Genomic DNA, 25,700 nt, shown 5'->3' on the forward strand with positions numbered 1-25,700 from the left:
TCCAACCTTCTTATCTGTACTCTTTGATCTCTCCTGTTTCAACTGGTGACTTTGTGACCTCGTTACCACACAGTTGGGAAAAATCTGAGGATATGGGTCCTGCGATAGTTCAGTAGCCTGAACTGGCTTTTCAACCACAGTAGGCAGCACTCCTACCTGTGAAATAGCTATATTGTTAGCAAGGTAGACAGACAGGAAGCTGGATGAACACAGCAAGCCAGACAACATCAGGAGTTGGAGAAGACAACATTTGGTGTGTAACCCTTCTTCAGGACTAGGGGTGGGTGTGGCGGAGTTGCAGATAAAGGGGGTGGTGGGGACAAGGTGATGAAGTGGGGGTAAGTGAAGACAGGTAGAGGGTACAACCTGGTTGGTCAATGGGAGGAATGGATCCGGTAGGTGGCAGGGAGAGGTGGGAGGGGGGAGGGGCTGGGAAGGGAGTCAGGGGATGGGAAAGGAGGTTATTTAAAATTGAAGAACTTAATGTTGAATCCTCCAGGCTATAGGCTGCCCAGGTGGAAAATGAGGTGTTGTTCCACCAATTTGTGGTTTGGTTCATTATGGCAATGGCAGAGGCCAAGGATGGTCAAGTCAGAAAGGGAGTATGAAGGGGAATTAAAATGGGCAGTGACTGGGAGGTCCAGCCAGCCCCTCTGGGCCTGGCTGAGATGCTTGGTGAACCGTTCCCTAAATTTACGTTTGGTCTCCCTGATGTACAGAAGACCACAGCGGGAGAACTTGATCCAGCAAACTCAGTTGGAAGAGAGGGAGGTGAACCTCTGACTCACCTGGAAGGATTATTTGGGGCCCTGGATGGAGGTGAGGGGATGGTGTACTGGCAGGTTTTACATCTTGTCCAGTTGGAGGGGAAGGTACCTCGGGGTTCGGGGGGAGTTGGTAGGGACAGTGGCACAAAATAAGAACTGTCACAGAGAAGGGTGAGAAGGGGAAGATGTTCTTGGTGGTAGGGACTAGTTGGATTTGGCAGAAGTGTTTAAGGATGATGCGTTGAATGCAGTGACTGGTGGGGTGGTAGGTGAGGACCAGGGGGACCCTGTCTTTATTGCGTGAGGGGACTGGGCTTAGAGCAGGGGAACAGGGAATGGCAGGGATACGCTGGAGGGCTGACTGGATGACAGAGGGGGGAAGCACGTTGTTCAAAATAGGTGGACACCTGAGATGCTCGGGAGTGGAATGTCTCCTCTTCCGAGCAGATGTGGTGAGGCAGAGGAATTGGGAGAATGGGATGGAGTTCTTGCAGGATACTGGGTGGTGGTGGTGGTGCTGTCCCTCCCCTTTCTTGATCTCTCCATTTCTAGCTCCGGTGACAGTCTCCAGACAGGCATTTACTATAAACCCACAGACTCCCATAACTACCTGGACTACACCTCCTCCCACCCAGTATCCTGCAAGAACTCCATCCCATTCTCCCAATTCCTCCACCTCGCTGCACCTGCTCTGACGATGAGGCGTTCCACTTGCGAGCATCCCAGATGTCCACCTATTTAGAACAACGTGCTTCGCCCCCTTTGTTATCCATGCAAAACCTACCAGTACACCTCCATCCAGGGCTCCAAACAGTCCTTCCAGGTGAGACAGAGGTTCATCTGCCTCTCTTCCAACCTAGTTTACTGCATCAGGTACTCCTGCTGTTGTTTTCTCGACATCAGGGAGACCAAACGTAAACTTGGGGGACAGTTCACTGAGCATCTCAGCCAGGCCCAGAGGGGTTGACTGGACCTCCCAGTCACAGCCCATTTTAATTCCCCTTCCCACTCCCTTTCTGACATGACCATCCTTGGCCCCCTCCATTGCCACAGGGAACTAAACTGCAACTTGGAGGAACAGCACCTCAGCCCGGAGGACTCAACATCTCCAATTTCAAATAACCTCTCTGCCCATCCCCCGACTCCCTTCCTAGCCCTTTGCCCTCCCTTCCACTGCTCCCTGCCACCCATCAGATTCAATCCTCCCATTGACCAACCAGGTCATACTCTCTGCCTGTCTTCACCTATCCTCACTTCACTATCCTGTCCCCGCCACTCCCTTTATCTGCAGCTTCCCCCTACACCCATCTCCAATCCTGAAGAAGGCTTACACCCGAAACATTGATTTCTCCACCTCCTGATGCTGCCTGCTTTGCTGTGTTCTTCCAGCCTCCTGTCTGTCTACTTTGGATTCCAGCACCTGCAGCTTTTTTTGTCTCTAATATTATAAGCAGGACAAATTGTATTCCTGGAGCTGAAAATTTGTCCAGTACTCCTACCACAACTTCTCCACTCGTCACTGGATACTCTAACCTCACTCTACATAATTTAGCGTTTCTTATCTAAGCGTGAATTTCCATTACTAGCATCTTTTCTGGTAATAGTCCTTCAGAAGTACGTATCTCCTCATCTTTCAACATCAAAGATTGGCAGGATCCTGTATGTCGTAATATTGTAACCTCTTTACCTGCTGCTCCTGGCCTATGCGAGTGAACTTTACCTTCACAGGTATATGGTTTAAGAAGATCTGGCACTTCCTCCTTAACCAACCCCCAACCACTTGTACATACTGGTGCAGCTTTCTAGCCTCTACTGTGCTTTCCATTACCACTCCAACAAAATTCACTGTCTTATCCTGTTTTCTGACATCTGGCTTCTCAGTGCTTTTCCTCAACCACCAACACTGTGATTTCATGTGGCCTTATTATTGTAGTGAAAACACTGGAGAGTTTTAACTTTTATTTCCCTTTCAAGGGTTTCCTTTTTACCCTGTGGTAAATAATCCTTATGATCTTCACTGAGATCTATCTTTCCCTTTCCACGTGAGGATTAATCTTTTCCCCAATTTCTATCCCTCACAGATTGAAATTGATTTTGGAAGCCAAACTTTGATTTAGGGGCCAACTGATAACCATCAGCCATTTCATCTGCTGATCTTGCCATTTTAACTCTCTGTCCCTCCACCTGAGATCTCGTTACTTTAGGAAGTGAATTTTTGAACTCCTCCAAAACAATCGTCTCTCTTACAGTATCATTGGCTTGCTTTATTTTTAATACCTTATCCATCTGTTGAAATTGCTTTGTTTGATCCTTTCAACCATAATGTAGATTTGATCACAGTCCCTCCTTAGATTCCTGAAGCAATGTCTTCAGGCTTCTGGTACAAGGTCCTATGCTCTTAAGATGGCTTTCTTCATCTGCTCATACACCCCAGTTACCTCCTCTGATAGTGATGCAAATACCTCACTAGCTTTACCGCAAGTTTTGTTTGGATCAACAAAACCCACATGGTCACTGGCCACTGCATTTGTTTAGCCACCTTCTCAAATAAGATGAAAAATGCTTTCTCATCAAATTGAGGAAATGTGTGAATATATTTAAAGAGATTCTCACCAGGCCGTTGGCTACCAGTGCTTTGCTTATTCTCACTCTCTTCCTCACTAGGTTTACCTTCAGCCTTCATCTCCATCCTTTTAAGCTGATTTTTCTGTCTAAGTGCCAATTTCTGAATTTCAAACTCCCTCTCTTTCTTCTTTTCCCCTCTTTCATTTTCTCCCTCTTCTCTCTCTCTCTTTCTGTCTTGCTTTCTTTTAGTTCTGTTAAACAATTTGTCTCTTTTCTCTTTCCTCTGCTTTTAATCATAATTCAACAGTTTAATTTCTTTTGTCCTTTTCTTTTGCCTCTAACATAAGCTGCTTCCTTTTTTATTGAATTTTAGCCATCCTGAAAGATTCCGATGGCTCTTCCACCAAATTTAAATGCTGAGCTACGACAGTAATTATCTCTCTTTTCCTCACAGAAGGAGGCAGCTCCAGCTCCAGAGTATCTGCTAATTCCAGCGGCTTGGCCTTAATCACCTTTTATAAAAATCTCATGGTCACTTCTTCTACCTCCAGAAAACTCTTAGTGGCTGAAAGAGCCATTGTTAAACCAAGCACTGTCCAAACCAATCTAATTCAACTCTCGGAACAAAAACAACTAACACTTACCATTCGCTGCCTTCAAGTCCAGCAACCCTAATCCCAAATAGAAACTACAGAACAAATCCCACAAAGAGCCCCCAATCTGTTACAGACCAGGCCAGACCCCCTCAAAGCATTTCAACACTAGGTAGCCCAGACCTTAATTTTTCTAGTTGTTTTGAGCAGGTGTACAGTGGATATTCTAAGAGTGATGCAGCTGGTCAAAACCCCTCGTTTTAAACAAAACATAATTTGTTTACAGAGTACCAAATGAAGCAGAAATAAAAAAGAACAGAATGCAGAATAACTCAAACTATCCAAAAGCCCAATAGACTATCCCAACATAATGATGCTGTTCCAAATGCCTGCAACAGTACCCATAAACACCCTCTTGGCTAAAAGGTAAAATAAGACGCAGGTTCTTACAGGAGAGATGTCAAAGAGAGAGATGGCAGAGAGATTTAGTATGGAAGCTCCTTCCACTGTAGCTGTTTCTTGACCAGCAGCCTCTGAGCAGCCAGACTGCTAAAACCAAAACCAAACCAACCAGACCAGAGAAAAACTGAACTGAGAGGATTGGTCAATCACCTTTTATTGTACACATGTTTTTTTTTAAACTTGAAAGCCTTTTGTCTGAGGCAGTATCTGTCAGTTATAATCAAGTTTGTCCTAAAACATATCCAAACAGGACACATTGGAACCTGTATCTTTACGAACCCTCGGAAGAAAAACCAAGGACAACATAACCTTGTGAAAGGAGCAACATTTTTGGTTTGGGTTGTGGGCATGGAAGGTGCTGTTCAAAGAACATTGGTAAATTTCAGGTATCTTGTAGATGATAAACAATGCTGTTACAATGCATTGGTGCAGGAGAGATTGAATGTCTGTGGATATGGTGCCACTCAAATGGGCAGTTTTATCCTGGGTGGTGTTGAGCTGCTTCAGATTTGTTGAACTACACTCATCCAGGTAAGTGGGAGGTCTTTCATCACATTCCATGTGTCTTGTAAATGGTGCTCAGAGTTTGGGGTATTAGGAGTTGAATTGTTGCAGAATTCCTAGCCCCTGACCTGCTCCTGTAGTCACAGTATTTATCTGGGTAGTTTAGTCCAGTTCCCAGTCAATAGTGAGGAATTCAGTGATGCCATTGAATGTAAATAGTTAGATCCTTCTTGTTAGAGATGGCCATTGCTTGCACTTGTGTGTGTTTCTTGTCACTTATGGATATTGTCCAGGTCTTGCTGCATTTTGACATATACTGCTTCAGTCTCTGAGGAATCATGAACAGTATTGAATGTTGTGCTATCATCAGTGAACATCCCACTCTGACCCCATGATGATGGGAAGGTCATGGATAAAGCAGCTGAAGTCAGTTCAGTCTAGGACAATAACCTGAGAAACTAGAGCTCTTGTGCTGCAGTGATCGTGTCCTTACTTCTGAACCAGGAGGGCTATGTTCAAGTCCCACCTGTTCCAGAGATGTGTTGTTACATGTCTGAACAGGTTGATTACAAGTATCTTAGGTAAAGAACTACTGCAGAAATGTCCTGAACTTGAGGTAACTGATAGAGTTATAGAGTCATACAGCACAACCATCTTCCTTTGTGCTTGTTATGATGCCACCAGTGTCGGGATTTCCCCCGATTTCATTGATTCCAGATTTGCTAGTGCTCCCTGATGCCACAGTTGGTCAAATGCAGATTTGATGTCAAGCGTAATCACCCTCACCTCACCTCTGGAATTTAATATTTTGTTCATTTGTAAGCCATGACTATAATGAGGTCAGGAGCTGGGTGGCCCTAGTTGAACCCAAAGACAGGGTCTATGAGCAGATTATTGTTAAGCAAGAGTTGCTTGGTAGCACTTTGTGTTGATGAGACTTTCCATAATGTTACTGATGATTGAGAGTAGACTTATTGGGTGGGTTGGATTTGTCCTACGTTTTGTGTACAGGGCATACCTGGACAATTTTGCACATCGTTGTGTAGATGTTATTGCTGGAGCTGTACTGGAACAGCTTGGCTAAGGGTGCATCATGTTCTGGAGCACATGGCTTCAGTACTGTTGCTAGATTGTTGTCTGGGCCCAAAGCTGTTGCAGTATCTAGTACCTCCACCCTTGATGTTACATAGAGTGAATTGTATGGACTGAAAACTGGTATCTGTGATCCTGCAAACTTCTGGAGTACGATGAGACGGATTCTCCGCTTGGCACTTCTGGCTGATAATGGTTACAAATGCATCAGTCTTATCTGAAGTATCTCTCCAAGGCTATTGTTAGTTGTGCCTTAACCCATTTTAAAGGAATTTCTTCTCAAACCTCTGTTTCCATCCCGTCTGTAAACATTTTCTTAAAATTCACCTCTTTTTCTAAGTTTATGTCATACATTTGAGATCTGTTAATTTTAAAAGCACCTCTGTTAACAGCTCATGAACATTTTTTCTACGATAATGTTGTTGCTATAACAGTGAAATTTAAAAAGAAATGAACACTTTGGTGGGATAGCTGAAAAGTGACTCTCTGTGTTTTTGAAACAAGTCTTAGTTAAGTGTACATGTCACTTTATTTATATTAAGGCACTGAAAATACTTATTTCAGTCATTTCACGCCAGTGCACAAAAAGCAAAACAATTATCAGTTACTTTTATTGGGCTGAGTAGAAATAATTGAATCTGAACGAGGGACTCTTCATTCTAGAGCCGTATAAATCTTTATTTACAATTCTCAGTGATACATCAGATCATGTAAATTTCTACAGTCGCGTTTAGGTCACAAGATGTCAGCAACTTCACAGCATAAACTAATATGAATGAAATCCTGTAACTGCCAACTCACAGGAAAGATTTACCATATATGGAACAAGTCTTACGTGACATCACTGAACTTGTCTCAAAAGAGCAAATACTGAACATTAAACTTAGCAAGACAGATGTTGACTAAGCAAGTCGACTGAATCCTTCATACTGAATGCACAATGTTATTCTGATCGAGACATTATGCTTAAGTTTTAAAGAAACATTTTTTTAAGAGTTGAGGCAATGGACTGATCCAGAATCTCCCACGAGCTATTGTCCATTCCAGGTCTTTGTAGCAGCCTTTGTTCCTCCATCTATATATGTATAATTTTTTTTCTCTCTCTCGACATTTGGTGCTGCAGTGGCTATGAGCTGCAAGCTGTAGAGACTGCGAGAATGTGCTTCACCATTCCAGTTCACTAAGTGCTGTACAGTGAATGCATCAATCCGGCTGGACAACTGCTGTTTACTGGGCAGAACACCGTTCAGGATTAGGTGTATTCACTACACACGTGTTCTGAACAGAGAGTGATCCGTCAGAAGAGGTGAGTGCTTTTGTATATGTGTATATATAATAGCTGCTCAGTTCAATTTTGACTGTCGCCATCCTCATCCTCAGTCTGGGTCAGGCTCAGTTCATCGTATTACATCTGCACAATATTTAAAGATCCAAACCCGGCTGATTGGTGACAATGTAAACTCGCAGTAAGATTGTTTATGCTCTTAATGTTTTGCCCCACATACCAGCAATCATTGTAAGGTATAAAGAAACGACCCTAGTTGGTTGTGCCTCTTACAGTAATACTGTATTTTGAAGGCATTTAGTGCATGACTTGGGTTGTTTAATATTATTTCCTTCACACAAAGTATTCATTCAAACCCATACTATTTACAACTGCTCCAGGGCTGGTTTTTTTTTGAGATCATTTAAAAGTGGTGTACATGCAGAATTGATTTGGAACAGCACTTATGTAAAGCGATGGATCTGATGATGCCATTTGAAATGAAATCAGTTTCAACAACGGAGGAACTGGTTCAGATCTGTGTTAATCCAGGTCCAGGATATTCACCATTCACGAGCATTTGTTTAAGGAAACCTTTTACAGCTTTGAAACAAATGCTTGATTTGTGAAGTGCGCCTGGAGTAGCCTTTGATCCTAACATCCAGCATAAGATCTGTAAAGTCATCTGCTGGAGCGAAGGCAAATCAAATCTGTATCCACAAGTGCAATAAAATAATTTGAAGATACAAGCATTTTTCCTTTATTGACATACGTGTTGGACGAATTGGGTACAGAATATGTGATGACAAATGGATTTCAATTTCTTTTGTGGCATGTACTTCTTGCACTCAGATATAAAATTTAAATCGTCATTGTCGTGCTTGCTGCAAATCGGTGCCAATGCAGTAATTAGTAGGATCTGTTAGCTTTTAATTTCATTGGCTTTCAATTAAAAATACTGACTTCCTTAAGATTTATTGATTCAGTATGTTGGTCAGTCTTTACTTGATTGGATATGGCTGAGCATGTACAGGGTTGTTAAGCTATCCTTAAGACAATGAAGTCTGCAGAACGCAAACTGCTTTTGAAATGTTTCCAAATCATATCCCACATAGTAGATCAATGTAGCAAATGATCAGAGTAAACATGCTCCTCATTGGATTCTTGTGGATATATTGGGGAAGAACATTTTTAGGAGCTCAAAGTATTTCCCACAAAAAATTACAGTCATATGAAGAATTTCTAGGACACCCTTTATTTACTTATATTTTAAGGTTTGATGTAAGACTATACAAATGCAGAAACAGAGATTTCTTCAGGATATTAGATTGATTCAGATTCTGACAGACTGAAAACACTGTAGTGATTATATAAATGTTTTGACACCCCCCACTTACTTCCATCTCCTCAAAACCTGGAGTTTTTTTTCTTACTTGCCTTGCCCCAGTGATCTGATGAAAGCGTTATCTGAAGGAAGTGTGCTGTGCCGTGGTTACATTTTATGTTCATAATAGCATAAACTGACAGGAGAATTAGGCTTTAACACTGACAAAAGATGATAGCCACAGTACTATCAGAACAGTTTTACCATAAAAGAGGTGAGAGCCCAGGGCAGTTGTACACGTGACTGGAATTATCGTTTTCCTAAGCTGTGTTAATGCACTTTGCCAGCTCATGGTCTGCTATTTGTTGAACTGTCAAACTATAGCATTTTATTGTTTGATGAGACTAAATGCAGAGCGATAGCTGGTTTGTGATGCACAGTCTTCAAGTCATCTGGCCTCATACATTCAAGACTAGTTCATACTGTTGAGTAATCCATGCTTCATCACTCAATACATTACACAATTTCATCTATTGAGCTTGACTTCTCTTAATTTATCTTGTTTTCAAGAAAATGTGTCAACGTTTTGTATTTACACTTAGACTGCATGGAGAAACAGGTGGTTTGTGATAAGAATAGCAGATTCATAATGTCAGGAGTATATAATTGCAATGGATATGTGATGTCAGAAGTGTTCAATTATAATGGCTGCACAGTTAGATTAATAGAATTACAAAATACATATAATAGAGATGTGAAATTAAAATGGTTGCCTGGTACAGTGAAATTGAAATCAATTGCAGTTTTTCACATTGGAAAACTAACATAATTTTATTCTCTAAAAATACAATATGATCAAAAGGTACTAATTATCCACTAGCAATCTTTTTTAGAAGTATCAATGCAAAGATAATTTGTTTGAGGGAAAGTACTGAAGTTAAAGGAGCAGTATGAAAGTGGGAACAGTCGGAGTTGAGCATCAGAAGCACGTTTGATTGGTTGGTCTTTCTGATTGTTCATGTTTCTATGTCCTATTGAATTGCATTCATTATCTACCTAGTCTTACCATAGATCTTCTACTCATTAGGAGAACAGGGGCATGCTAGGGTATGGATACATCTGGAGTTATCACCAATTTCTTTTTGTGGTTGACTAGTAAAGGATGAGCTTGTATTTTCTCTAGTCTCTGCTCATTCTGACACCTATATCTATTCCACCATTTTTCTGCCTCCTTCCTTGCCCAACTGAGAACTGATTAAACTTACCTCAATTAGGAAAGCCACTTTGAATGGCAATTCATATTCAGGTTTGAACTTGTGTTTTTCCAGCTGTAAGTTCAATGGTATCCTGTTTGCACAGCATAACACTGAATGACTAAGCATGTGAAGGATCATGACAATTGTATAGTGCAGTTGGTATTAGTGCTGCACTACCTCATATCAACATCAACTGTGCAAAAGTAATGGTGTTATAGGAGTGACCCATGTGTGTGACTTGATCCTGCATGAGTGTTGCATAGTATACTGTGCGACAACTTTCTGCTATTTGAAGTCTAAGTAGCCATATTTATGTCTTGATTGTTGTAAAATAAGGCAGTTTGTAGACGAGGTAGTTTATTTTACAGGTGCTGGACTTTGCTTGCATTATAATTGCTTCCCTTACAGCAGAATATTGCCTCAGTATATACTGCGTAGGACATACTAATGAACATGTATATGTGTCACTTTCTTAATCCATATTATTCCTCTCAAAAACAGGGAGATTCTAAGTTTAAATATTACTCTCTCCCACAATTTACTATAAATGGGTAGTACATGAAGTGTGCTCACTTTGATGTGAAACCAAAGATTTTACTCACATTTTGACTGATTAACTACTTTTGTTACATGATATGACTAATGATAGAATAAAACAATGACAAAAGAATGCAATAAATAGAAGCAGGAGTAGATTAAATTGATTATTTTATTGTTAAATATATCACTTATTTTGTTCCCATGCATTTCACAAAAAAACACGAAATATCAGCATTCCTCACAAAATAACTGGAATTGATATTGTTCAGTGATACTGGGATGCTCCCATTCCATGGAGACTTTATAACCATTAAATGATACATTCATTTTCTATATCATGTTTCTCCTTCTGAGATTCTTACCTCTGATGTTTATAAAAGGGTGAGTGCCAGATTGAGTATACTACAGTCGCAAGTTATGGTACAAACTGTGTTTCCAGGAGAAGACAGTGTAACAATGTATAACTATTCTCAAGATTCTACATAGAAGTAGATATAAGCAATTCCTTTTATGTCTATCATTGTTTGTATTAGAATAATTGATGCTGTCAGTCCATTGATCTATAAAGATTTATATCAATTTAAAATTAAAATACAAACAGCATAGTTTCATATACCTAAAAGGTTTAGCAGTTCTTAAGACCAAAGTCCTTGGTAAATTCAGAACACCATATAAACAATTACTTCAACCACCTTTGTCTAATTACTCAAAGGAACAGCCAAATTACAGGATGAGAAGTTAAGGACCAATGTCAATGTAAATTGCAATATCCAGACCAAGGATCTGACATCAGTCTGAACTGAACAGAGAAATTGAGGATTCCATAACTTTCTTTAAAAAGTATACATTTTTAAAGTACAATTTTAGAATAGTGATTTGGCAAAATTACCTCACTAATTTTCCAGTATAATACAAATTTCTTGCTTTCTAAAAATATTTTCCATAAAATAAGAATAAGGAATGGGAGTAGGCAATTTAAGCTCGCTCCACTATTTAACATGATCATGGCTGATCTTATTCCTTGTCTCAACGTCATTTGCGTGTCTGCTGCCCATAGCCCTCTATCCTGCTTTTCATCAGAAAAAATATCTATTTCTTTGTTGAATCTGTTGACTGATTCTGCCTCCACTGCTGTCTGGGCAGTGAGTTCCACAGATTCACAACCCTCTGTGAGAAGTAGTTTCTCCTCATCTTAGTTTTGAACCTACCTTCTCTCACTCTTTACCAATAACCTTTTGTTGAGTCTGTCCCACAAGGGGGAGCATCTGTTCCACATCCACCTTATCAATCCCCTTTAACATCTTATGCACCTCAATCAGAACCCTCCTCATTCTTTTGAACTTCAGGGAGTACAAGCACAAGTTATTGAACATGATAGCACTTTCATCCCTGGAAAAAATCTTGTGAACCCTCTCTGAACTGCAGCCAGCGCCACCACATCCTTCTTCAATTAAGGAGACCAAAACTGGGCACAGTATTCCAGATGTGGTCTCACCAATGTCTTATATAGTTGTAACAATTTTACTTTTATAGTTGAGTTCTTTTGAAATAAATGCCAGGATTCCATTAGCCTTTCTTATTATATGCTGCCCCTGCATACTCACTTTCTGTGATTCAGGCAAAAAATGCTTAGGTCCCTCTTCACTGACACACTTTGAATCTGTTTCCCATTTAAATAATAATTTGTCCTTTTAGTTTTCTGGCCAAAATGGACAACTTTGCATTTATCCACATTAAACTCCACCTGCCAGCTTCTGGCCCATTCTCCTAAGCTGCCAATGTCCATCTGTAAACACTTTATCTCCTCATCACAGCCTGCCTTCCCACCTATTTTAGTATCATCCATAAACTTTGCTCTGTTACACTCTGTCCCTATTTGCAGATCATTCACATAGGTTGTAAACAGTTGAGGACCAAGAACTGAACAGTACAAAACTGCACCAGTTACAGTTTGCCATCCAGAGAAGGACCCATTTATCCTCACCCTCTGCTTTCCATCAGTCAGCCAATTCTCTATCCAAGCCAATATTCTACCCTTAACTCCCGAGGGTCTAACCTCTGGATCAGTCTTTTATAAGGCACCTTGTCGAATGTCTTCTGGAAGTCTAGATATACTACATCCTCCTGACCCCCATTATCTACCTTATTGGTTACATCCTTAAAGGACTACCAACAGGTTTTTCAAGCACGACTTGCCCTTCATGAAAATGTTGCTGATGCTGGTGAATTGAGATTTATTGTTCCAAGTGTTCAGTGATTTCTTCCTTTGTAATTGTCTCCAGCAACATCCTCACTATAGAAGTCAGTCGTTTCTCGCTATTTGCCTATCCTCTTTTCTGAATAAGGGTGTCACATGAACGTGTTTCCAATCCACTGGCATCTTTCCAGAATTCAGGCAGTTTTGGAAAATCATTACTAATGCATCCACTATCTCTGCTGCCACCTCTTTAACAATCTAGGGTGCAGGCTACTCGGCCCTGAGGACTTTAATCTCAACAGTTTACTTAATATCTTCTCCCTAGCTGTTATAATTTCACCAAGTTATGCTGTAGTTACTATAGTTTTAGTGAAGAAATAATAACCTTCCACTGTGAAAACAGAGACAAAATATTGTTTAGTGCCTGTGCCATTTCTGGGTTTCCCATTATTATCTCGCCATTTTGTCCTCCAAAAGGCCAACATTTACTGTAGCTATTCTTTTCCTTTTTATATATTTATGGAAGCTATTAGCATCCTTGATTATGTTTTCTGCTGGTTTCTTTCATAATTCATCTTAGCTCATTTATTTTGCTTTTTGTAACCCTTTGCTGAGTTCTTCCAAGCCTTCAGAGTGCCACTAACTTTTGCAGGATGGTATGCACTAGTTTTTGCCTTTGCGTCATCCTTGACTTTCTTGTTAAGCCATGGGTGATTTTTCACCTTTTTAAAATTCCTCTTCATCTCAGGAATATACTGTTAGTTAAGAGTAATTTTATTTAAATGCTCATTATCATTGTTGCTATGTGTTGCTATTAAGAAATAGATATTTTGCAGGCAGACTTTTCTGAGGGTCATCTCCTCCATCGGCCACATCTGCTCATGCCTTGGTAGAGAGCCAACAGGTTATAAATGATATACAAATCTGGACTTGGATCCCTGAATTTGGCTCCAAAGCTGCATGACTTCTGCACTGGATAGCAGAATGAGTGATTGCAGCCATGATTGTCTACATGCTGAAGTCTTGACAGCTGTAGGCATTGAGGCCAGTTGTGGAATGAAGGACAGATGTGTTCAGATGTGTTTCCACAAGGAGAAGTAAAGATAGTCACCCTAAACCAAATGTTGCACACCAGCTCGTGATAAAAGTAGCATGTTGTCATCCCAGTAGCAGAAATATGTAGAATGTATGGAGACATGTTAGAGATAATTTTATAAAAACTATTATCAATCTGACATTTCACTTATTTTTGTTTCCTGGTTGTCTCTATTTTCAGTTGCTGAGTGTACCATACAGATGCTTGAATATTCTCTGGTAGGGAAAACATAGAATAGCAAGAAATTCAGGGCGATAGCTATATCCGCGGAGTTGGTTTCTGCGGTTTCAGTTACCCACGGTTTACCGCGGCCTGAACATATTACATAGAACATTCCAGAACCAGGGACCAGGGGCTTCCGGGGAGGTAAACTTCCAATTTAAATCAATGGGTTGCTACTATCCGCAGTTTTGGGCTTCCGTGGTAGACCTTGGAATGTATCCCCCACAGTTACTGGGGGCTACTGTATAGGGGTTCTTTTGTTTGTATGTTTGGATTGTACTTGTCCCAATTGATCAGATATAAATAAAAGACAGAAGACATGATTAAAGTGACAACAAAGACAATTTACAGCCCAGGAACAGGACCCTTGGACCTCCAAGCCTGAGCTGATCCAAATCCACTGTCTAAACCTGTCGCCCAATTCCTAAGCATCTGTATCCCTCTGCTTCCCACCTACTTATGCATCTGCCCAGACTCATCTTAATTGAATCAACCGTGTCTGCGTCAACTACCTCTGCTGGCAACACATTCCAAACGCCCACCACCCTCTGTGTAAAGTATTTGCAGCGTGTATCCCTCTTAAACTTTTCACCTCTCACCTTGAAAGCGTGACTTCTTGTTATTGAATCCTTCACCCTGGGAAAAAGCTTATCTCTATCTGCCCTGACTATACCCTTCATGATTTTGTAGATCTCAATCAGGTCCCCCTCAATCTCCTTTTTTCTAATGAAAACAAACCTAACCTACCCATCCTCTCTTCATAGCTAGCACCTTACATACCAGGCAACATCCTTGTGAACCTTCTCTGCACCCTCTCCAAAGCGTCCACATCGTTTTGGTAATGTGGCTACCAGAACTGTACACAGTATTCTAAATGCGGCCAAACCCATGTCGTGTACAATTTTAACATTACCTGCCAGCTTTTATACTCAATACCCCATCCAATGAAGGCAAGCATACCATATGCCTTCTTGACCACTCTATCCACCTGTGCAGCAACCTTCAGGGTACAATGAACCTGCACTCCCAGATCTCTATGCTCATCAACTTTTCACAAGGCTCTTCCGTTTACTGTATAATCCACTTTAGAATTAGACTTCCCAAAATGCATCACCTCACATTTGCCTGGATTGAACTCCATCTGCCACTTCTCCACCCAACTCTCCAATCTATCTATATCCACCTGTATAAATAGATTCTATCCCTCAGTACCTTCTCCAGCAACTTTTCCACCACTGACGTCAGGCTTACTGGTCTGTAGTTACCTGGTATATCCCTAGTACCCTTCTTGTACAGGGGGACAACATGAGCAACCCTCCAGTCCTCCGGCACCTCACTTGTGTTTAAGGATGCCACAAAGATATCTGTCAGGGCCCCAGCTATTTCCTCTCTCACCTCCCTCAGCAACCTGGGATAGATCCCATCCCTGGGGATTTGTCCACCTTAATAACCTCTAGCCTACCCAACACATCTTCCCTACTTATGTCGACGTGATCCAGACTAATCAAACTTCTATCTCTAATCTCAACATTCATCATGTCCCTTTCCTCAGTGAACACTGATGCAAAGTAATCATTCAGAATCTCACCCATTCTCTCAGGTTCAACACACACCTTCCTTCCTTATCTTTTAGTGGACCAATCCTTTCTCTAGTTACCCGCTTGCTTCTTTTATAAGAATAAAAGGCTTTGGGATTCTCCTTAATTCTGCTTGCTAGCTCTATTTCATGATCCTTCTTAGCTCACATGAGTCCTCATTTAAGGCTGGTCCTACTCTTTGATATTCCTCCAGGGCCCCTTCTGGTCTTGGCTGCTTGGTCATACGTTTTTTCCTGTCATCCACAATTCAAGAATTTTGCCTTTCCTATCCTTTGCCTTCAACGGGACATGCCTATCCTGCACTGCTGTTAACCTATCTTTGAAAGCCTCCCACATATCAAATGTGGACTTCCCTTCAAATAGCTGTGTCCAATCCACATTTCCCAGCTCCTGCCTATTTTTGATATAATTGACCTTGGTCCAGTTTAGTACTCTTCCCTTAGGACCACTCTCATCTTTGTCTACGAGTATTCTAAAACTTAGAGAGTTGTGGTCACTGTTCCCAAAGAAAACCCCCACCACAACTTCTACCACCTGGCCTGGCTCATTCCCCGACACCAGGTCCATTATGACCCCTTCCCTCGTGGACTATTGACATACTGCTCTAGAAAACTCTCCTGGACGCTTCTTACAAATTCTGCCCTGGAAGAATGTAGGAAACTGTGGGGAGAGGTGAATGTATAAATTATAGAGCAAATGAAACTCTATGGGCCAGATTTTTAATAGTTTCTTCATTCGCAGGACTCACTTTGGTAAAAGGCGCCCAGATATGCACAACGTCAACCCCAGGGGCAGGTATGGGATCAGAGTCTGGCCTGCTGACGCTGGGAGCAGAGCATGTGGCCATGGGATTAGAAAGCTTGCTGCAGTTTTCTCGGACTTTGTCTCAGTTGTTTTAGAAATTGTTAGGCTCTTCTCGGCCTCAGTCCTGCCACACCCTACCCCACCGTAGCTCCATGCCAGGCTCCCCATCCAGTCTCCATTAGCCCTTATAGCCTCATGCTAAACTCGTAACAATCATCCATTATCCATGTGGAGGTAAAATGAATTAACAATTTACAGCACACTTGATAATGAAGTCACCTGATCATATAGTTCATTCAAGCTTTTAAATCTCCTCAGATGGTTAGTTTGAGATAAAAAAGATAAACTTCTATTCATACCCCACCTAATCTTTCCTTCACACTTTAAGCTCTCAATCAGACTGTGAAACCATGACACTCAATCAAATAACTGTAGCTTTTGAAACTCGACCAGAAATTCATAATGGTGCAATAATATCGCGTGGAAAATGTCACCAAACTAAATCTATTGTGATTGAATGACCCCAATTTTAACTGCTGTTGCACCAAATGGCCTGCTAATCAAAGCAGTCCGACAGAGTTTATATTTTGAAACTCTCAGCAAAGAATTCAGCCTGTTTTATTTCAAATGCTTAAAGAATGGAATATTTAATAAACTTATGATCATGGCACTTAAAGAACCCATATCCACATTTCCAGAATGTTTATGTCTACTCTAGCAATTTGTGATTACTGCGCTGTAGCTCCTAAAAACAGCCAAAATGGTGGTCTGTCTCAATTCAGCACTAAGTTCAAAAGCCTCTGCTGAATACATGTTTCCCTCCTGCGTGAATCAAACCCTGCTCCCTTCTCCCTATCAGCAAAATCTGGACTGGTTGGAAAAGGGATGAGACTCTGTGAGTCTTCCTCAATGTGTAAAACTCTGACCTATTGATCTGATGAAGCAGTAAATTTTGGGAGACCACAAAGTAAGAGAAAAGCGAAAGTTCTTTGTACAATGACACAAACAAAAATCTCAGTACAAGTGCACACGTAGGTCATTAAAAGTAAGATAATAGGCATAACATACAACTTATAAGGCTAATGAAATTGTGACCTTAATCTATAGTGGTACTGTCTGCAGAAGGTAGATGTTCAGAGTCTGCGAAAAGAGAACAAGTTAACTCTGTGATGTTCACGGCGAAGAAGTATTCGAAAATAAGAACCAGGAGCAGGAGTAGGCCATCTGGCCCTTCAAGCCTGCTCTACCATTCAATAAGATCATGGCTGATATTTTCATGCACTCAGCTCCACTTACCCACACTCTCACTGTATCCCTTAATTCTTTTATTGTTCAAAAAATATCTATCTTAGCTTTAAAAATGTTTCAGAAATAGCGCCAACTACTTTCCTGGGTAAGGAATTCCATATATTTACAACACTCTGAGTGAAGAAATTCCACCTCAGTTCAGTCCTAAATCTGCTCCTTTTAACCTTGAAGCTATGCCCTCTTGTCCTATTTTCACTTGCCAGTAGAAACGTCCTCTCTACTCCTATCTTATCTATTCATTTCATAATTTTGTATGTTTCTATCAGGCCCACCCCGTATTCTTTTGAATTCCAATGAATATAATCCCAGTCTACTCAGTCTCTCCTCATAAGCCAACCCTCTCAACTGTGGAATCAACCTAGTGAACCTCCTCTGCACCCATTCCAGTGCACCACATCCTTTCTTAAGTAAGGAGACCAAAACTGCATGCAGTACTCCAGGTGTGGCCTCATCAGCACCCTGAACAGTGGCAACATGACCTCCCTCCTTCTAAACTCAATCCCTTTAGCAATGAAGGACAAAGGACCAACGTTTACTTTAGCCACTCTTTTTCCTTATATATATTTATCGAAACTTGTGCTATCTGTCTTTATATTCTGTGCTAGTTTATTCTCATGTTCTATCTTACTTTTCTTTATAGCTCCATTTGTGGCTTTCTGTTGACCTTTAAAGTTTTTCCAATTTTCTAGTTTCCTGCTGTTCTTGGCCACTATGTATGGCTTCTCTTTTACTTTGATAGCCTCCCTTATTTCCTTAGACACTCATGGCAGATTACCTCTTTTCCTATAGTCCTTCCTTTTCACTGGAATATACTTTTGCGGAGCACTTTGAAAAATTGCCTTGTAAGTCCTCCACTTTTATCAACTGTTCCACCATAAAAAATTTTTTTCCAGTCAACGTAGGGTAAGTCCTCCCTCATTCTACTGTCGTCTGCCTTGTTTAAACACAGGACTCTGGTATTGGATTTTATCTTCACACTCTCCATCTGAATTCTAAATTCAACCATATTTTGGAGCCATGGAACTTGTGCATGGAACATGTCAGAGTGAAACAAATCTCTTTGGCTGCGTGTATTTGAGAAAGTGTAGATCTAGTGGTCATATCATGAAAGTTGTGACAGGGCTTGAGTGGATAAATTGTGGAAGGTTGTTTAATTGGACAGTAACAATGGGGCGTAAAATTAACATTTGATATTAATTACTTAAATTAGGTCATTTACCTAATTGCAGAAAACTTGTACATAATAGCAAGTACCTTGCATTCCTATAATGTGTAGGCATTACATTACTGTAAGTAACATGCGAAGCTGAGTCAGTCACAACTTTCAAGGGCTGATATGTAACCATTAAAGAAAGCTTTGAATTTTTGAAGTGCCTATCACAACCTCAGAATCTGTGTAAGTGCATTACGCCTCATCTTCCACCTTGGGACCTTCCAACCACATGTGATCAATGTGGATTTTACTAGTTTCCTCAATTCATCTCCCCCCACCTTATCCCAGATGCAACCCCCAACTCGGCACTGCCCTCTTGACCTGTCCATTTTCCTTCTCACCTATCCGCTCCACCCTCCTCTCTGACTTATGACCTTCATCCCCATCTTCACCTACCTATCGCATTCCCAGCCAGCTTCCCCCAGCCCCACCCCCCTCCCATTTATCTCTCAGCCTCCTTGGGCCACAATCCTCATTCCTGATGAAGGGCTTATTCCTGAAACATCTACTCTCCTGCTCCTTGGATGCTGCATGACCTGCTGTGCTTTTCCAGGACCACTCTCTCAACTCTGAGCTCCAGCATCTGCAGTCCTCGCTTTCTCTTCGTAAGTGCATTACAGCCAATCAAGTACTCTTGAAAGTAGTGGTGTTGTAGGAAATAAGGCAGTCAAGTTCCCATGAATATTTGTAATGATTAGCTTTTTTCAAAAAAAAGTTGTTGATGATTGCAAGAAAAATATTAGGGCACTGGACACAATTCCCCCACCTGATCATCTTTGAAACAGTATCATGGGATCAGAAAAGATTTACAAGGCTGTTGCCAGGGTTGGAGCATTTCAGCTATGGGGAGAGGCTGAACAGGCTGGGGCTGTTTTCCCTGGAGCGTTGGAGGCTGAGGGGTGACCTTACAGAGGTTTACAAAATTATGAGGGGCATGGATAGGGTAAATAGGCAAAATCTTTTCCCTGGGATCGGGGAGTCCAGAACTAGACGGCATAGGTTTAGGGTGAGAGGGGAAAGATATAAAAGAGACCTGAGGGACAACTTTTTCACACAGAGGGTCGTATGAGTATGGAATGAGCTGCCAAAGGATGTGGTGGAGGCTGGTACAATTGCAACATTTGAGCGGCATTTGGATGGGCATATGTATAGGAAAGGTTTGGAAGGATATGGGTCGGGTGCTGGCAGGTGGGACTAGATTGGGTTGGGATATCTAGTTGGCATGGACGGGTTGGACCGAAGGGTCTGTTTCCATACTGTACATCTCTATGACTCTATGACTCTATAAAAGTCCTGGAGCTCCCTCTCTATCAACATTATGGGTGGCCCTGCAGCTCATGGACAGAAGGCAGATCATCACCAACTTCTCGACAATAATTAGAGATGAACAATAAATGCTGGCCTGGCTTGCATCTCCTGCATCCTGAATGAATGCATCAAAATACCTAAATTAATGGAAATGGGATTAAGTAGTACAGACTAAAGTGGGCCTGGCATCAGCAAATGTTCCGTGGATCAATGGTCTTCTAATGGGCTAAAGTTTCTGTGGAAAAGATGTCAAAGTTTTGTGCTTGTAATATCTGTTCATGAAATCAGAGGTGCTAAACCCATGGTTTTCTGCCTGTTGGATATAATTTCCTTTGGGAGTACTGAAACAGAAAACCTCCCCAAATAATTCTAAGAGTTTCTCGTTAAAATTTCTGGAACTTAAAAGACCAAATAGAAAAATGCAAACTTGGGGAAATTTCATAATTACGTAGAGTTCGCTTTCACAAATTGCAAAATCAAATTTTGAACTTGCACTTGTAAATATATATTCAAGATATGCATATTCCAGATGGGTGTACATACAGAAAGCTCTATAGAAATGTGTGCGAACATTTTCTTTCATGAAAAAGCAGACCTTTATATATTATAAAAATAAAAATATTTTCAACGTCAACAGGAGTGTAAGAAAAGCATAAACATATTTGGGGATTGTTACTTTCTAAGAATGAGAGGTATTTTTCCCTATTGAAAAAAGGATTTGTTAACCAACTCTCACCCCCAGTCGTTTGTGGTGACATTTAGATGTGTATATACAAGAGCATGACGGTTGAAATTGCATCAGTTTCACACCCTAACGCGTAAGACTTGACAGGTCTGAAACATGCATCATCAATGGCTTTTGAATCTAGATGTTATCTCCCCATAATGGAAAAAAAGACATTTCAGCATATCTTTCAGTATGCAGTTTAACAATTTTGTGTTACGTGGTCCAGCATACACTTTATTTTTCACTGGTACATCTTTGCATTAATGCAAACTGCAGGTATACCTGGAAGAACATGATTTGCTGCATGATTCAATGTTCATCTTTTATTTCATTTAACCCTTTCTCCTCCTATCATCTGTTGCTGTTTGACAACTTCTTTAATGTTTTTAATCTTTATTTAAGATTAAACTATGGGTTACAACTGACGGAATCAATGATGTAATGATTGCCATATTTATCTAGCCTTTTATTCATGCAAATACTGCCTGCAGCACATCTGTTTTATCTTGCTTACTTTTAGATATTAAAATTGTATTAGTGTGCTTTTTTCCTGAGTCTCACATTTGTTGTGAATGCTGAAAATCTAAAAACAACACAGAGAATGATGGAGAAAATCAGCATCTGTGGAGAGAGAAGCAGAATTAACATTTTGAGTCCAGTATGACTCTTCTTCCAGAAGTTCTGAAGAAGGGATCTATTGGACTTGGAGAGTTCCTCTCTTCAAAGACACTGGTGATCTACTGAGTTTCTCCAGCATTCTCTGTGTTATTTGAGAACATGTTACTTAGTTACTAGACTGCTTCCAGTGTGGAAACAGGCCCTTCGGCCCAACAAGTCCACACCGACCCGCCAAAGCGCACCCACCCAGATCCATTCCCCTCCATTTACCCCTGCACCTAACACTACAGGTAATTTAGCATGGCCAATTCACCTAACCTGCACATTTTTAGACTGTGGGAGGAAACCGGAGCACACCCACGCAGACATGGGGAGAATGTGCAAACTCCACACAGTCAGTCGCCTGAGGTGGGAATTGAACTGGGTTTCTCTGGCGTTGTGAGGCAGCAGTGCTAACCAGTGTGCCACCGTGCCGCCAGTTACTGTTCAAAACACCTTGGACAAAGTCCCACACACAAGAAAATGTTATTTGCCCTGAGAGTGATTATTATTCAAGAGAAATTTTAGAATTAAAAATGAAGTTAGCTGAAGAAACTTGCAGATGCTTCTTGGGGTGATGTTGGATGGAGCATAGTGATCACCAGTTGTCCCCCCAACCCCGTCAAGAATGGCCTCTACTCATGTTTGTAATTTTCTGCAATAGTGTATATTGAGCAGTCTGACCCACAGATGGTTGGGCACAGTGGACAGGCTGAGTCATGTGGTAATGGGATTGGAATTGCACAATTTCCTTCCATCTCTGCTGCCACTCTGCCTTATTATTAAGATGTTCTGATTTACAGAGTAATGTAGCATGATGGACAAGTTGGCACTGTTTTGAATAATTAGCGGCAAACTCCTCCCAGTTGCTCAAATCAATGCTCTTGTACTTAAGGAGAGCTTCAGAGTATCTTTAAAGCACTTTCCTTTCCCTCCCTTGGAATACTTGAGAGATGGGAAAATAGGGTCTTGCACAGGAGTTGCATTCTTACCATCTGGTGTTTAGAGCTGAAAATGTGTTGCTGGAAAAGCGCAGCAGGTCAGGCAGCATCCAAGGAGCAGGAGAATTGACGTTTCGGGCATGAGCCCTTCTTCAGGTTTCCTGAAGAAGGGCTCATGCCCGAAACGTCGATTCTCCTGCTCCTTGGATGCTGCCTGACCTGCTGCGCTTTTCCAGCAACACATTTTCAGCTCTGATCTCCAGCATCTGCAGTCCTCACTTTCTCCATCTGCTGTTTAGTCTATCATAGTCAATTTTGCAGAGATTTTGTCTGAATGTTTGTGGAGCAGGCTTCACATTGGCACACAAACACTGGCAGTGGTTTAATAGTCCTCCCACTGAATCCAGGTGATACAATGGAGGCACTACAGAAGGATGTTCTTTTGCACTCTTGTCTATTACTGATTTGTAGTACAGGACTTCATAAAAATACTCTTTTCATGGAATGTCCCTGGCTAAGCTAACATTGTTGCCCATTGCAAAATGCCTTAGAGAAGGTGGAACTTAGTAAAATTCTCTCTAAGTTGGAAAGCTCTGCATATCTCAACTGGTTTATTGATGAATGACTTCCACTTCTGGAGGTCTGCACAGGAGCATGGAGTATTCCAACTGATGAATGGTCCGTGTGGTTAATGTACACCCACAGTGCTGATTGGAAGGGGTTCCAGCATTTTGACCTAACAACAGTGAAAGTGCAGTGAATTAGTTCCATGTCAGGGTGATGTGTGGCTTGGTGGAGATGGGCTTGGACCCTGTAGGTGATGGTGTCTCCATACATCTGCTGTCTTTGCTTTTCTGGTTAATACAGGACACTGGATTGAACGCTGCTGTCAAAGCGGCTCAGTTGAGATACTGCCATTACATCTTAAGATAATACAGACTGCTCCAACTGTGCTTCAGTGGTGGCGAGAGTAAATGTTTTAACTTCATGGATGATAGGAATGGTTTGGAGGGATATGGGTTGGGTGCTGGCGGATGGGACTAGATTGGGTTGGGATATCTGGTCGGCATGGATGGGTTGAACCGAAGGGTCTGTTTCCATGCTGTACATTTGTATGACCTATGACTCTATGACTCTGTGTTGCGCATCAAGAAGGTTGCTTTGTCCTGAATGGTGTTGAGGTCTTTGACTGTTGTTGGAGCAGAACTCATCCAGACAAGTATATAATATTCCACCACACACCTGACTTGTGCCTTGAAGATGGCTTTGGGGTGACAGGGTGTGACGTACCCACATAGAATTCCTAACTTCCGAGCTGATCTTATCACCACTGCATTTATATGGTTAGTCCAATTCAGTTTGTGGTTAGCAGTGATCTCTAGGATGATGTTAGTAGGGGATTCAGTGATGATAATGCTATTGAATATCAAGGGGCAATGGTTAGATCCTCTTTGTTGGAGATGGTCATCGCCTAGCTTATCCAGTGTGTTTAATACTTGCCATTCATTAGCCTGAGCCTGGATATTGCCTAGGTCTTGCTGCGTTATGGTATGGCATGCTTCACTATTCACCTTCTGCCCTGGAAGGAAGGTCATTGATAAAGTGGCCGAAGATGGTGGCCGAGGACACCACCCAGGGGAACTCCTGCAGAGATGTTGTGGTACCCAGATGATTGATCTTCAACAATGCAATAATCTTCCTTTGTGCTATGTATGACTTCAAGATTCACGTTCCTTAAGACCATAAGATGTAGGAGCAGAAGTAGGCCATTCAGCCCATCAAGTTTGCTCCAACATTCAACGAGATCATGGCTGATCTTGATATCGTCACCTCCATTTTCCTCCCTTTTCCCCATAACCTTTTGATTCTCTAATTGAATAGAAATGTGTCTGTCAACCTTGACAACTCAACTCAACAACTCAACCCTGCAGTTAAGAATTCCATGGATTTATTATGAGGGAATTAATTTTTTCCTCATCTCTGTCTTAAATATGTGACTCCTGATTTGACGTCATGCCCTCTGGACGTAGTCTTTCCACAGCCGGAAACAACCTTTCCTCACCTATCAACTCAAATTTCCCATGTATGTGTTGTTTTAGTAGGTCTCTTCTCATTCTTCCAAAATCCAACCTGCTCAAACTCTCCTCATTAGAAAATCCCTCGATACCTGGGATCAACCCAGTAACTTTCTCTGGATTGCCTCTAATGCCAGTATAGCTTCCCTTCGATCTAGTGGACCAAAACTGTTCAAAATATTCCAGCTGTGGTCTGACCAGCATCTTGTGTAGTTTTAGCAAGACTTCCTACTGTTCCTACTGTTCTATTCCATGGCTTTTAATGCAACACTTGATCAAAATCTGCCTTATTGTCAAGGCCGATCATCCTCACTTCACTCAGCTCTATGGTTCATGTTTGGATCAAGGCACATAATGAGGGTTGGAATCGAATGGCCCTGTTGAGACCACAATGAGCATTATTGAGCAGGTTATTGCTGTGCAAATGTGATTTGATAGCACCATTAGTGACATCCACCATAATCTTGCTGATGATCAAGATCAGATTGATGAAGCTTGTAATTGGATATGTTGGATCTTTGTTGACAGGCCAAGTATCAATGATTTTACATTTTATACACTATTGAATAAGTGACAGTATTATGGCTATGCTGAACCAGTCTGGCTAGCCATGTGGCTAGTTCTGTTGCTGCAACATTATCCAGGTATATATCTTTTGTTTCTTGCCATCATTGTCAGGGAATCAAATTGGCTGAAGACTGGTTATCTGTGATGCTGGGGACCTCAGACATTCCGAAGATGGATCACCAACGTGGCACATTGGACTAGAGATGGTTTGGGCGGCACGGTGGCTCAGTGGTCAGCACTGCTGCCTCACAGCACCAGGGTCCCAGGTTTGATTCCAGCCTTGGGTGACTGTCTGTGTGGAGTTTGCACATTCTCCCTGTGTCTGTGTGGGTTTCCTCTGGATACTCCGGTTTCCTCCCACACTCCAAAGATGTGCAGGTCAGGTGAATTGGCCATGCTAAATTGCCCATAGTGTTAGGTGCATTAGTCTGAGGGAAATGGGTCTGTGTGGGCTACTCTTCAGAGGGTCGGTATGGACTGGTTGGGCCAAAGGGCCTGTTTCCACACTGTAGAGAATCTAATCTAATCTAAATGCTTCAGCCTTCTGCACTTTTTATTTACTGAGCTTTTCTATCATTGAGCTGGGGATATTAGTGGAGTCCATGCCTCATGTTAGTTGT

The 25,700-nt window shown here is 41.5% G+C and overlaps 1 protein-coding gene across 13 annotated transcripts in view; it reads left to right on the forward strand.

Moving 5' to 3' along the window:
* The first annotated feature begins 7,012 nt into the window (after nt 1–7,012).
* dlgap1a (discs, large (Drosophila) homolog-associated protein 1a) overlaps nt 7,013–25,700 on the forward strand; it is a 766,490-nt gene continuing 747,802 nt past the window's right edge. For 8 of the 13 annotated variants that reach the window (XM_072570353.1, XM_072570357.1, XM_072570351.1 and 5 more), the window contains exon 1: nt 7,014–7,289. The gene's annotated coding sequence lies outside the window, so the exon portion shown is untranslated. Of the gene's footprint in view, nt 7,290–25,700 lie in introns of all 13 variants that reach the window. The other 5 variants (XM_072570364.1, XM_072570355.1, XM_072570359.1 and 2 more) reach the window with 2 other exon arrangements.

Source organism: Chiloscyllium punctatum, chromosome 5 (genome assembly GCF_047496795.1).
Source record: "Chiloscyllium punctatum isolate Juve2018m chromosome 5, sChiPun1.3, whole genome shotgun sequence".
Taxonomy (NCBI): Eukaryota; Metazoa; Chordata; class Chondrichthyes; order Orectolobiformes; family Hemiscylliidae; genus Chiloscyllium; species Chiloscyllium punctatum.